Source organism: Myripristis murdjan, chromosome 24, assembly GCF_902150065.1.
Source record: "Myripristis murdjan chromosome 24, fMyrMur1.1, whole genome shotgun sequence".
NCBI lineage: Eukaryota > Metazoa > Chordata > Actinopteri > Holocentriformes > Holocentridae > Myripristis > Myripristis murdjan.
Genome location: NC_044003.1, coordinates 10703565 through 10718905, shown reverse-complemented (window position 1 = coordinate 10718905; position 15341 = coordinate 10703565).

The following is a 15341-nucleotide window of genomic DNA, read 5'->3' as shown; positions in this document are numbered from 1 at the left end:
CAAATGTACCCAAAACAAAATACAAGGGGAGGGATGAGGGTCAAGGAGCAACATCCTCTTAGAAGGAAGAAATTTGGTTTATGGCAAAAAAAAAGGTATTAATTTTAATAAACACAAAATGTAAAGGAACATAAATGAGCATGCAGGCTAGAAATATGAAATATGATTGAACACATACACATACACAGGAAATTAATTGCAGCCTGGCTACTGAAACATTCACAGTTCTCACCGTATAAATCTGTATGCTTGTTTGTGTTTTTTGGTTTGTTTTGTTTTTAGCCATGGAAAAGATTACGCCCAAATTCTGCCCTCTGCATATTCCTCGCTCTCTCCACTGAGCCAGCCATCACCCTCCACGGGCAGATCAATCACTGCAGCCATATGTGGTGATGTCATGCACCTTGAGAGTGAAGGGGAGGGGCTTGTCAGGTCCATCTGCTCGGGCTTGTGGAACATTCCAGCGCTTTAACATTTGCATGGCTGTCAGACGGACATTAAAACCTAATCTCGCCCCGCTGGACTTAAAAAACGAGGCTGGTGCTAAATAACAAATCCGAAATAGTACTGTTCTGTTAAATTGGGGTATATCTGTCTTGAGTCTTGATCTCCTGTTTATTCTAGTTATTTTCCCCAGATAAACCTTTCACACTGGTAATAATTTCATGTGTCAAACAAACAAAAAAATAGTATGTGCAGCAAATACAAAAAACAGAAATTCATCTCTGTCTATCCATCCCTCTGTCTCTCTCTCTCTCTCTCTCTCTATCTATCTATCTATCTATCTATCTATCTATCTAACTATCTTTATATATATTGATCTATCTAAAATGCCTTGATTTTGTGATACAGGATCAACTTCATTGTACTAAAAATGCTTGGATGTTGTTATTGTTTCTTTGACTTAAGTAAACTGGGGAGCCAAATATGAATTTGAAATGAGTAATAATTACTTTAAAAACTTCCCTCATTGCTATGAGACATATAGTGATGATAAAATTAAAGAACCATTCCTGGCACTGATTAAACTCTTTTTTCAGTAAAAAAAAAAAAAAAAAAATACACTAATGCCTTACAAATGGCTTAGATGTAACTTTCCACCTTTGCTTTCATTTAGTATCTGGATCTGTGAATACAAAAATATTTAAATCTATAGCCACCCCTCATCCCTTTGCTGCGTGCACACCTGCTCACCTTCGACTCTGCTCATCAAACACACAAACCTCTGCCTGTTTTCTGCTTTGTTAGCTATTGTACGCTGCGCAGTAGCAAGTGGTAATACTCGTGTAATTCAGCCATACATGCTCGAGGAAAAAATAGAGCAAACTGTACAAGGTCACTGACAACTGGATGTATGAGAACAGAAATGCATGTTATGCATCGCAGCTGTAATAGAGAATATGAGCCTTTGCCTTGGCAAAGTTATCCACGTTATCAATCAGTTAATAATATTTTGCAAATGCTAGATGAACCTTGGTCCCAATCACCACCTCTGTTACTACCTTCTAAAGATAAACATCCACACCATAGAACACCATAGAAAGTCTATGAATAAAAGTATCTAGTGTTCATGTGAAGTCAATTACCCATTCATGAAATATGCAAATAGACGGTGAGTTTCTGAGGCTACAATTGGTTTCTGGTTTGTGACGTAACAGACTTAAATGGCCTACATCAATCATGGTTTCTGCGAGGGAAGTAGCATTTTGACTGCCATGGAGCAAAAACAATGCTCTATGATAAACAGAGCACAGAGAACACATTACTATAGCAGCGGATTTTCTTGCACAACCCATAAAAAAAAAGAAAAAACACAGTTTTAAGCAGTGTGGGTCTTCAATCAATCATGGGGAAGAAAAACACACTGACACTAGGCACATGTCAGCTTTTTTTGTAAGATTCCAGGAAAACATGGTTTACACATGTGTACACACACACACACAGACATACACACACACACATAAAAAAAATCCCTTGGGATGCATCATCACGGGAGCAGGATAGCCCCAAGCAACACAAGTCTCACACCTCTTCTCCAGCAACACGTGCCATGGAGCAATTACTGCCATTAAACTACTCACCACCTGTTAACTGCCATGTAAATATTCATCTGCACCAGGGAGAGCATTTCAGCCGCTGACCTGCATGGAAATGACTGGCCTAGTAAATCAGCCCAGTGACAAGTCAATGCTAGGGGACAAAAAAAGGTTAGCGAGCTCATGAAATGTAAATGCTATGTTACCGCAGGAAAACAAAGCGTGAGGAGGGGCTGCTCCAGAAATTTGCATGAGGCATGAAAACGACTGTAGGAGTTGCTGCTGCTGGGTTTTATTTTGGCTAGTGCCTTTAAATAAGGACTGAAAAATGTTGGCCTGAAAACAAAAGTTGTAGTTGATTCTTGAAGAGCGCAGATTTCCTCCAACTGTGTAGTCTCATGTGGAAGCATTTACATACCAGTAGGGGAATTAAAATGCGAATGGAGGCCATATATGCTGCAGTATCTTACACAGTTAAGTCCAGGCAGTAATCTGGGAGTCATTTTGTTATAACATTGAGCAAGCCAGGCAATAAGAGCTTTTAAACATTACCACAATGAACAATGAAGAACTGGCTCCAAGGCTCAGCACTTGTATCAATAGCAGGAAGATGTGCATCTTATTCTGCTTTTTTAATAAAAAAAAAATATATATATATATATATATATATATATATATATATATATATATATATATTATTTATTTATTTATTTTTTTCAAATATAGCTCAAGATCACAATGGTATTTTTCATGATGTTTCGTAATTAAGTGTGGTTTGTTAAAAGGCACTTGATAGATGAAATTGAAGACGATTCACAATACAGGACCTTGATTAGTAAACTTACTGCTCCTCAAATTCAAATGCGGCAAAGCCACTGACTGGAAACCTTCAAGTTGTCTGTAGTCGTTCAGATGCAACAAATTAAGTCTTCAGTAATTAATAAGGGAGGCAAGTTTCTGAGGACCAAGTCCAGGTTTTATGTGCGGCTAGAGCTTGAAACTGGGTATGGAAATACATTTTGAAAATGTAATTTACATTTGCAGTGCAACCCTAAATTTTATATGCAGCATGTAAAATGCTGAGTGTTGATTTACAGTAAGTGATAAATGTCAGGCTCAACTCACAAAAACATGGAAGAGACACATAATTTAACAGTGAGTCAGGCCGATTATGAGAATCATGTTGGCTCAGCCATCGAATTGCATGCTTAGTCCACATTTTTTGTCAGTTGATGGTCCACCTTTAACTACTGAGCGCACCTTTAACTACTTAAACAAACCCAATCCCAAATCCAGTATATATTGCAGGAACTTAAATGCCTGTGATTTTGCCCAGGAGACAATAGGGACCATCTGGCCTCTAACCCAGATGGTCTGTTTTCTGCAGCAGAACAAATACGTTTGCAATGTAAGATTAAACTGAAACTACAGGAAACTGTTTTACAGCTTATCATTTCATTGCTGAATGCCTGCAATAGAATTTTTTTTAAGTTGATGGTGTAGATGTCTTTTTTCTTGATAATCCATCCTCTTCACATTTATATAGTTGTGTTTGGATATTTTATGATGGTTGAACATTTATAGTTTGCTGCGTGTATACTCCCACAGCAAATGCTTAAGAGTCGCTAACTTTCTCAGTTTTGTTTCTCTCAGTCTGGCATTTATAGCCTACTTCTTAAACATACACTGGCTGAAGCAAATTGACCTAAATAGCGGGGTGCTACTGTCTAGACACCATGATACCCAACACCTGTAGATGTGGATCTAACAGCCACCAGCACCTCATGTGCACTGGCCCCGGCTCTGCACCGAGAGCAATTCGTTAGGGGTTTAAATTAATGACCCATGACGGAGAAGTGTTGTTTGTAAATCAATATTACATTAAAAGGTACGGGGTTTATGTCTCTCACAACTCTCCAGCTCATGTTTTACGGCCTTTGGAGCGGTTAGAGCCACAGCTCCCTTCTTTGGTAAAGCTGCTGCCTGCACAGATGAAAAAGGCAGTGGTACTTTGTGAACTTTTCGCAGATTTGATTTCACTTTGTGGAATTGGATATTACCAACCGGCGATGCCATCAAATGACTTTTGGAGGAGGATTCTGTGTGTGCTTTATCTGCATCTATGCGTGCGTGCATGCATGCATCCGTGCATGCGTGTGTGCGTGCATGTGTGCGACTATATCCCATTTACATGGTTTAGCCTGCCTGTCATTCTGAGAAATTTCCTGCTTCTTTCTTTGGTCCCGAGGTCTTGTCTTGGATAATGATGGTGAGAGAACTCTTTATCCTCCGCCTTTCAGGGATGAGACCACATCTGTCTCCAGTCACTATTTACACGCTCTTTCACCATAAAGTACTCAAAGTCACACATACACACATGCGCACTCACACACGTACACACACATATTCTCCTCCATCTCACGGCTAATTCAAACCTGCCTTATGAGTCCCCTGACGGATCCCCGCAGAGTCAGCTCAACACATGCACACAGACATTCAATCACTGGAAAGCAGCGCAGGCCACGTATAAATCCATCTTGTAAAGCATCTCCCAGACCGTTCCCAATGCGAATGAGATGTCCCAAAGCCTGTTGGTGTTATCTAGCATTTGCCAGGACAAGAATGTGATCTATGCCCCTGTAATTGTTCCAGGGGGGAGGGTTTATGAGCACTTGGTGGATAGGCTAAAATGGCAAATAAATCCTTGGCCTTGTAGTTTGCTTATAAATCCTGACTCTATAGCTTGTTTTCCTGGGTTGTAGTTAGTGTCTTTTGGCTGCAGGCCAGGGTCAAACAGTGTTTGCTAATTATTCTTATCGGTCGATTTAACCTGCTTGGAGTAACAAATGGGTGGAGCTCATCACAGTGGAAAATACACTGTGTGCCATTCATTTTGGAGTCATAAAAACAAATGCAAAACACTATTTGCGAGTTCTATCTGACCGACGTATGAATGTTTGTCATTTGGTTATTGGCTTTCACTTTCATCAAGCTGTTTTCTTTCTCTCTTTCTCCTCAGTGTCAGTGTGGAATATGGATTTACCCTATCATGTCTGGCCAGTCTTGTCTGGCCTGGTGTCCGTGCCTGTTCTCTGCAATAGCTGGTTAGCCATGTCTGACATCCGTGGCACCCCACAGCCAGGGTGAATGCCAGGCTGAATAATGCACCCGGGCTTCACTGCTGGGGAGGCATACGCCACTCTGCTCTGCCTCTTCTGGTTTCTGGGCCTGTGGCATGTTTACAACAAACTGCTGAACTAATGAAACGCTCTTGGAATTTACTCTTAGGAGAGAGACTCAAGCCATAATTGCAGTATGGCACCACCTGTTGAATCACTGTTGCTATCCAATACTGGCTTGTTTACTTGGTGATGTATTGAATTGATGATTGTGACTGTGATTACATACATTGCTAAGGTTTGGAAACCAAATGGTCCAACTGACCTGTATTTTGAGGTTCATTAATTTGAAACAGCTTATCCCACACATAAATTAAATATATGTATGTGCATATGGGTTTTCCATATGTAATATATGTCCATATTAGATACCCATATATGAAATGTAATTGAATTTGGCATTTTTTTTTTTTTTATTATTCATGGATGTCTAACATACAAATGCAGACATCTTCTCCAATTTTTGAGTCCCCAGCTGCCACTGTGACATACCTCTGTTGAGCAGGTAGAAAGATAAGACATTTCGCTTCTTCACAGTCTACCAAAGCTGTTTGAACAGAGGCAGATATGCAGCAGAGAGTGAGATGAATGGAGTGATGAATGGAGATCATTTTAATAAACCAATGTGTTTTGGCTAGACAAAGTCTTCATCAAGGGGCCCTGATGAAGGCTTGGTTTACTAAAATGATCTCTTCCATTCACCTCTTTTCTCCGAGGAGCTGGTATGGGTGCACACACTGTATTTAACCATATGAGGACAATATGTTGTTTTGACTGCACATATACAAGTTACACATATATGTTCAACATACAGTATATGAGCAACACATATATAATCATATCCAGAGCTGGGTATACGTGTTTGGTTCATATACAGTATTATGTAACATATATGATGTTTCTTCTATAGGGGCACATATGCTCCTATATTAGATTTCCATATGGAATGTTCCATCTAAAAAGCTAATCCTTCAGAGACATGGGAGTGTATATTGAAACTTCTGAAAAAATGGTGGCTTTAAATGTTCAAGTACAATATCAGCCAAACGCATTCATCTCTGTCTCAGCAACTTCATTCTGAACCATAATCGTCTGCTGTCGTTAATCCTGAAGACACAGAATGCATCAGTGAGACGGCGTTTTACATAAAGAACAGCGCCTGACGCCATGTTGGCATGGCTGTCAGTGTGGAAGAGTGATCTTCCTCCATCCCTCCACCACAAGCTGCTGACCCCTGGCTGACCCCGTCTGGGGTGTTAATGTTCACCCTTACTAGGGTCGCACCCAGCATGTTTATTTTACGACACAGGAGAAGGGACCCCAGAAGAGAGCGAGGCCCCTCCACATTGACCCCTAAACCCATTAGAAATGAGGCTACTGAGCTGTAAAGGCCTCACTTATGGTCCATTTATGCTGCTACAGCGACCTGTACCCATACTGCACTGGGGCTACTAGCTTCTGCATTAGCATAGAACATTACATTCTTACACTGGCTGCAGCAGAGACGCTCCAGAAAACAAATGCATATGTGCCTGTGACGTACAATGCAAAGTATGTGTGGTTATGCAAAATGATTAATGACATTCACTGAATGACATTATAATCCAATTAATTATAACAACATATTATTTATGATGTTAAGTTTTAGATTCAAACTCTTCTCCCAAACAGACTTTATTTAAAGGAACAGCTCAAAAAACAAGAAAAAAGAAGATATTTTCCCATTTACCCACATTACAACGGGGGCCGGGAAGGTTATTTGTTTGTGGAGCTCAAAAAATCTAAAATTTACATATGGAAAACTCAGCAGCAACTGCTCTTTCCAAAAACAATGGCAAGGAAATATAATCCACAGCCCTCAGGGGTGCAGAGGTTTGTTGGGAACTATGTCCTGTAGAAAAACACTAGCAAATTATATCTATTCTCCCTGAATTTGAGCAGACTTACACAGTTTGCCAGTGTTTTTTGGGCAGATTAGAAACCTCATAAGTTTTCTCAGAGCACATTAATCATGAGAAGTTAGCAAATTAACTGTATGGTCAAATAATGAGCAGTGTGTTTGGTTCAAAACTGAAGTTTGTGTGATCTTTGTTGGAACATAGAATTTTTTTTCCCTTTCTTTTCAATGCAATTAAAATCTTAATTGTCCCATGAGGAAAATTTAGTTTGCAAGCACGACTTTACAAATCAGACAACCAAACAAAAACAAATCTCTGTATTCATACTGTTCAAACAATCATCAAGCATAGAAGAGGCTGATGAGATGAGTTATGCGTTGCTCCTGCGCCACATTACTTAAAGTGCTGTGATAACACATCAAAACAAAATCTGAAATTTTATAGACGATCAAACTAAAGTTTCCTCAAAGCCAGCCACAGCAATCTGTATACTGTGAAGCTGCACAAGCCCCAACATTATTAGAGTTCCTGTTTGCATGGATGTGTATTTGTGTGTGTGTGTATGTATGTGTGTGTGTGTGTGTGCCAGCATTCGTGCACACATCACTCGGGAGAGAATCCATCAGCCACATTTCCAATTCCGCTCAATTTCAGCAGGAATCTCAGTAATCCCGCTGAAGAGCCGCAGTTCTCCCACAGTGACATCCCATAATGGCACTAACACCAGAGTGGTCGGCACCCAGTTACGGCTCCCAGGCTCCATTCGGCGCACGTTCCCAATCCTCCAACCTGTCTGTATGCAAACAGAGCCCCCTCAGAGGAGAACACTGATCTGCCAGCCTTTCACTGAGCCCTGTGTAGACATATTTAATGCCTCAATAACCACTGCTTAAGACAGAGTGATGAACGCCAGGGGCTTTCACTACCACAAGAAGTTTAAATGTGTGTGTTTCAGTGTGTACGAGAGAGAGAGAGTGGGTGTGTGACTACAGTACATACATAAATATGCGTTCTCTCTTTCACCCCACGGGAGAGTCAAGCTGCTGTTGTTTTAACTAAAATACATATGACACAGCCTCTATTGCCCCAGGAGTGTAGAGCTCGCTGATTGCAGATACAAGCACTTCAAAAAAAAAAAAAAAAAAAACTCTATCTTATCATTTAGTCTCATATTCAGTGTTGAAATCTTGCAGTTTGACTTGTTTCATTTTTTTTTTTTTTTTTTCTGGGAGCTGGTATAAATATGCTGAAACAAAGCAGATCAGCCCATTCTGGAAACAAGTTCATTACCAATCAAAAGAAGCACAATTATTCCACACTGCCAAATGTCTGGCACTGGCAAACAGGATTTCATTCTAAATGATTGATTAATGGGGATATTTTTTGCAGTGCCCCCCTGTTATGGTGCAGCAAAACCGCTGGTGATGCCAAGTCAGCATGAGAAAGATCAAACAGGCTATTAAGCTATAAAATAGATGTGTTTTTAAAAAAAAAAAAAAAAAAAAAAAAAGAAGAGTTTTTATATGGAGGGAGGGTTTGTTTTTCTTCTCTACCTCTCTCTCTTCGTCTCTCTCTCTCTCTCTCTCTCTCTCTCTCTTTCTTGGCCCGGGTGGATCTGTACCCCCTCAGGACCTGGTTGCCATGTGCCTGTCTGTAGCTGGAAGGTGCAGAAGCAGCTGGAGAGCAGGGTAAATACAGTCAGAACTGTGTCACAGCATCAGTGCTACAGCTTATTGGCTCCTCACATATGTACACACACTGAGATGATGCAGAGGCATACCCACATGAACTCATATCCACGTGCACGGGTACACAAACACACGCGCAAACAAACATGGACTGAAATGCACATGATGTACTGGGGAGCAAAAAATAATAATAACAATAATAATGGAAATCCACATTTCTCCAGTGGGATAAACATCTGTTTCTTGAGATACTATAAGACGTATTTGTGTTCATGACAAAACAAAGACATGGGAGAGTTTATTTCTATACCGTTAGCTTTGTCTTTCTTGAATTTCTTTTTTTCTCTCTCTTCTGCTTTGGTTAATGATCAAAACAACACCCAGGAGGAAAGACACTCTCTCCCCAGACACTCATCACCCAAAGAGGGAGCGAGTGAGCGAGCAAGAGACAGAGAGCAGAGAGAGAGAGAGAGAGAGAGAGAGAGAGAGAGAGAGAGCAGTTGAGCCCAGTGAAAGGATCAATTTGCCTGCACAGGAAACTGTGTAATGTTAATCACAACTTTAATTTGGACTGCATTAGCATTTTAATGAACTTGTGGGGCTGACTGGTGTACTCTAGACACCTTCAAATGCAACAAGCACAGAGGAAATGGCTGTGTGATTAATTAAGGCCTGCACACAGCAGATGGGCTCGGTGAAGGGCCTGGGAGATAGAGACAGGGAGAGAGAGGGAGAATTGATGGGAAAGAGTCACCGTTGATGGGAAAAAGAACACAATATCAAATTTCCAACCATCGCTCCCCTGATAAAATGGCTGGTTCAAATGCAGCGGTTAAAGAAGGCAGGGAGTACTTAATGATATTTCAGTCTTTTTGGGTAAACAGATAAACAAAGAGCCAGTAATAGCGTACAGAAAATACGACTGGCAAATGTTGGTCAAACATGCGGCCTGTTTACACATGCCCAGCCGTTTCAATCTTGGAGCACAGAGTGTATCCCGACATGGTGCCTCAGCCTCATTGCCTCTCTCTTCTTTCGTGAAATCTTTGACTAACTCATTTAGAATTGGCTGTGTGGGGCTTTTTTTTTCCCATTTTCTCTTCCTCTCTTTAATGCCTTGTTGCCATCCTCCCTCACTCTAGCCAAACCCAATGTCTCTCCTGAACCCTCTGTATAGCATTTTTTTTTCAACATCTCCTTCCTTTCCCACCCTTCATTACTTTCTCCCTTCCGATTTACTTGATGTTCCAGCCAATCAAGCTATTTGACTCTGTCCTGACTGTGTATTAGTACTTGATGAGGTTATCCGTGAATTTATAGAGGAGGAAATAGCTGAAAAGGAGAGAAAGAGGAGTTGATGCGGAGGGCATGAACACAGGAGGTGAATCTCCATGGCAGCATGTGTCTATCAAATCTGTTATGGCAGGCAATCTCAGAAGATGGAACTGGCATGTTCAGTTGTGGGCTGCGGCTGTGTTATTTTAACATTAAAATGTAAGAATTTTAAAGGAATTGTATGGAGTAATTAGCACAGGGTGGTATGACCTACGCATTGCTGTTGTTGATATCGATGTAGGGACATTAGCTCCAGAGGAAATCCCCATGGCTGGAATTGTGGCTAATTGTCCAAGTGAGCAGGTAGCAGGATGAATAGCGAACAGCAGAGTCAGCTAATGGTTAATATAACGCCAGTGTATTAGTATGCAAATTTAACTTGTTTGACCTTCTTTTGCCTGCAGAAGTGATAGGCAGAGTGACAAAGTAGGTTAACAAGCTCCAGCATGTAGTAGCGTTCTTCAATTAGCAAAATAGCTCAAAGATGTACCGTTAGTCTAATGGGACCGATGAGCATTGGAACACGCTCTTATTGCTGCATTTTGTTGGGTCTTACAATATTATATAAAGCACATAAGCACTTGAGTTTCCATGAAAAGCTTAATTCAGGTGTGATGAAAAAGTACTGAGATCAAACTGAAATTTACAAAAGTTTGTGCTTAGTTCTTAATATTGCTGCAGTTTTTTTCTGATTAAATTTGTGATTGTGCTGAAATGTTAAGAAATAAATGTAGGAAATTTCAACTCCAAGTTTCATTGTGTGGAATTTTAAAGCTAGGGTAGGGAGCGTTGCAGAGTGGGTAGACTTTTGTCAAAAATTTGAGCTTTAACAGCTCAAACAGCACCCACCTGATAATGAGTACCTTGCTCAACTTGCTCCCACCCTCAAGCACGCTCATGCATGTGGCTCCACTGCTGATGCAAGCTGATAGCAATGGTAGGCTAGGCAGGGTTTTTCTGGGAAGGAGCAGAAAGTGTGCACGACAGCAGTGCACATGCGTGTGCACAAGATATGATTGGACTGAGGTAGCGATGTTTTCTTGAGATGATTGGATGTTTAAGTTGCACAAGATGGATTTTAACAAAAGACATTACAGCCCATGGAGCAGCCCGGATAACCAGAATTTTTTCTCAGGGCATTTTAGTTTGGCTCAAACCTTCTGTGTATAATTACGATTTGTCAAAATTATGAAGAAAAAAGTCACCAACAAAAGCTACCTGGGAGGGCAGTTCTTCCTTGTTGGCACACTTGGCTTGTTTACAGTAAAATTTCTTACCAAAACACATTGTGTGTGTGACCTTAAAGCGTAACAAACATGTTGAATATTTTTCTAGTCAAAAAAGACATTATTTTTGACTGTTGAAAGTTGCATTGTTTACATCAGTGTGTGTAATATGTTGCACCCTATGTCCATAGCATGTTTTACATGCCGACAAAAGTGGGACCCCGCTTTCCCAGTCTGCGCTATAGCACCTCTAGTGGTCACAAACTGCACTGGGTACCTTTAATTTAATGGCTTAATATGCTTACCAGAAGCTGACTCTATTGACTGCTATTCATTTAGCTACCTGCATGCTTGGACACTTAGCCACAACTTGACACGACCACAAGAATCACCTCTAGCTGGAAATAATATCCATGCCTCAATATAGCTAGTAGTGAGTAGGCCATACTAGCTCATAGTAATAATTCCAAGCTTTAATTTCTCTAGACAAGATATGCTGGATGTGTAGTGTATTTTTTATTTTTTTTTTTTTCCAGGAACATTCCGCTTCAAATTGCAGCTACACACATTCCCACCTGGGAGCTGCCCAGTACACCCACACTTTTCTTCTGGTTGCGACTGAGCAGCTCCACTTGAGCAGTTATGGGTTAAGTGCCTTGCTTAATGGCACCTCGAGGATAGTTGCTGAGGGACAGCAGAGCATATTTAGTAGCGGGCAAAATAGTTCTGCAGTTAAATGATGACCACGCTCCATCTCTGACCTAGATCCTGAAAAGCAGAGACGCACTGCATCTCCTGCAGAGTAGACCTGTCAGTATGAGTGTTCATTAGAGGAAATGCGGTCCATCAACAAGCACTGTTGTATTACTAACAAGGCGTGCCCAAAGCCCATCACCCCATTGCACCTTTCGCTCAAATCCTTTCCCTAAATAACCTTCACTCACCCCAGCCTCCCTCCCCCTTTCTGTCTTCATGCTGGGGAGAATTTCAGGCCTGACTTCCCATGGAGAAGCATGATTTGTAAAAACACAATAAAAATGGAGAGACGGGTGAGAGTGGGGGTGGGCTGGAAGGACAGCAAAGCGAGTCCCCCTGTTGTGACAGCCTGCGGCGGGGCATTAGCAGGATGTCCGGGAAGGGTAAATCTTCTACCAGCGGCACTGAGCTAAGCTCATACTCTCAGAGAACTTCCCCACGCCTGACAGGCTGTCACTCACTGCAGAGGGCGAAGTGGCAGATAGGAAGCTGGGCTGTATTACAGTAGGTCTAATCTAGACACTGAATCTCAATCAAAACATTTACATTTATTTGTAGGGATTACAGCTGAGCAGTATGGACAAAATTAAATATCACATTATCTTTAAAGGAATACCTTAATATCAATAATGTGATGATACTGTAGGCACGACTTTTGGTGTTTTCATGAGATATTCACACACAAGACTTTTTTGTTTGCAGTCATTGTGGATATGATGACCAAACAGGTAGAGGCAAATAACAGAGAACCTAGAACAGACTAATCACTTCAGAACATTTTTATCCCTTTACTGTAATTCAGTTTTTAAAACCAGCATAAAACAACACCTGCCATTTCACAGCATTACAATATCCAAAATCCCAGATAATATCTTTTATCACAATGTCAATACTGATATTATCACCATTCCCATTGGGAATGTTTTGCCCCTAAATAAAATACATATCATGCAAATACATGAGGGGTACAAAGGTGCATTACACAAAATCTGATCTTAAGGGATTTTATTGGGAAAAGCAGCAAGCACAAGTGAAAGACTTCGGGTTATTTCGAGTTGAAGTGTCTGTCAGATACACTTGTACAACACAGTGACCTCTGACCCTGCAAAATAAATCCCAGGAAATGAACCACTGATGCCACATTGATCACAGATAAATATAATGCAGGAGATCTTCTTTTGAGGGAGCTTGTGGTCAGCTTTACAGGCTTGTTGGGAGTAGTGCATTCAAAAACATCAGGTGTGAATGGAAGATGCTGTAAGATATTGCTTTATAGGCAGATCCTGCCATAATATGTCCAGCATATGAGCCTGTTCCCTTATATTGACAATTTGTTGTTTTCATCTTTTGGGAATGAGAGAATCAGAGGGGGGTATATGCCTATATGGCCTCCTATTAGGTTTAATTTGTGAGTCCAGTAAGAGCCCTGTAGATCAAACACATCTAAACTCTCTCCCTCTCTGTCTTTCACACACACGCACGCACGCACACACACATTTTGTCATTGCAGAGTGGAGAGCTACTCCCGGGCAGCACGAGAATCTCCAATTATGGCAGGATGCATCACCAATTTAAGTGCTAATTATGTGCGTAATGAGCTCACAGGCGCGCCGTGCGTCCGCGCCCCCGTCACCGCGCCCGCTGCGCTCCCCCCACCATCTGAGCTCCCGGCATCTAATTAAAAAACTACATGCGCGGCGGTGCTCTCATCTGATTCACACGATGGAAATTAATCCACAGATAAACGTGTCTGACGGATAGCAAGCTATTGCATGGCTGCGTCTCAGACACAGTGCACTGCTCTCCCAGCTGGCTGTAACCTATTCTGCATTTGGCTTGTTTGAAATCTCAACGCTGCGGAATAGTTTGAGGTAAAACGGGTTAACTTTCTGAGAGGGTAGACTAGATTTATCACCACTTTCACTGTAACATGTTGGTGGAGACCTGTTTGTGCAAAAATCAGGGAAAGACGCGAGTGTTCTTGTAAAATCAGTTTCATGAGTGTGAAGTCATCAACGGGCAAAAGTGTCCTTATGAGTTTTATTTTAAAATGAGAAACATGGGGGAAATGAATTTGCCTCCATTTGTTTTTGTAAGTCTAAAGATGCTTTTCTCAACTCGTAGAAAGACACAGTATGGAACCTATGCAGTGTTTAGGCCCACTGCCCACTGCCACTTTGTATTTTATATATTTCCCTCTGGCTCATGGTGATTTTTTTCTTATGCAACTAAATTACAAATTCGTTGGGACTCCGTAGGCCTATCTGACAACACAGATATGCTGAGGTCTACACAGCCAGTTAGAAAATGATTGAATAATTTTGTAGCTTGCTTTAAAAACAATATTTTAACGCAGTTACATACAAAGGAACGCCTCTGTTTAGATATTCAAGTTTGGGTTTATAAGCGGTTCACTATAACGAAGCCTCCTTCTGTTTTCATTGGAGCAAATAACCATCTGGTCGGGAAAATAGACCACAAGTCTACAAGCATTTCGAAGAGACTGAAAACTCTAGATGGGGAATTTAGGGCCTTTTTTTTTTTTTTTTTTTTTTTTTTTTTTATCAGGCGTCTCACATGAACTGAGTTAATGGGCGGCATGACGGATCCTCCGAGTCAACAGATTTTCCCAAACACAGAAGTAAAGTCCACTCATTTTTCCCACTAGAGTTTGTGTTTCTGTTTGTGATCGTTAAAAAAATCTTCTCTTAACCTTAAGGAGCTGCGAAGGTCCACCACAAAGTCTTGTAAACCCTATTTTCTGGGGGGACAAAGTATAGCATAACTGGTTAAAAAAAAACAAAAAACTGTCAGTGTGATAAATTACTAGTAAGTCACCAACAGGAATGTAGGGGAGGCAAAACTAACCAAACTCACTTTACTGTTTTGTTTGAGGAGTAAAGTTTGGCCGCCTTTTTAGGAAAAGATAAATCTTTGTGATTTAGATTACAGATCATAGTAGGAAGTGTCAAACTGATTATGCGAGGGCTGTCTTTTTTTATTGGTGGTTATTAACATATCATGATCACCAGCTACAGATTATATATAGTTTATCCACACCAAAGCAGATCTATACTGCACAAGCGCACAGCTTAGAGGAAGCATTGATCTTGAATATTCCCCTGATGTGATTTTAATATAACTTCCATCTAAATGTCTTGTTTTTTTCCCCCTCGATCCTTGATATCCTAATGATTAAAAACAGGACGAGATCAAATTGGGG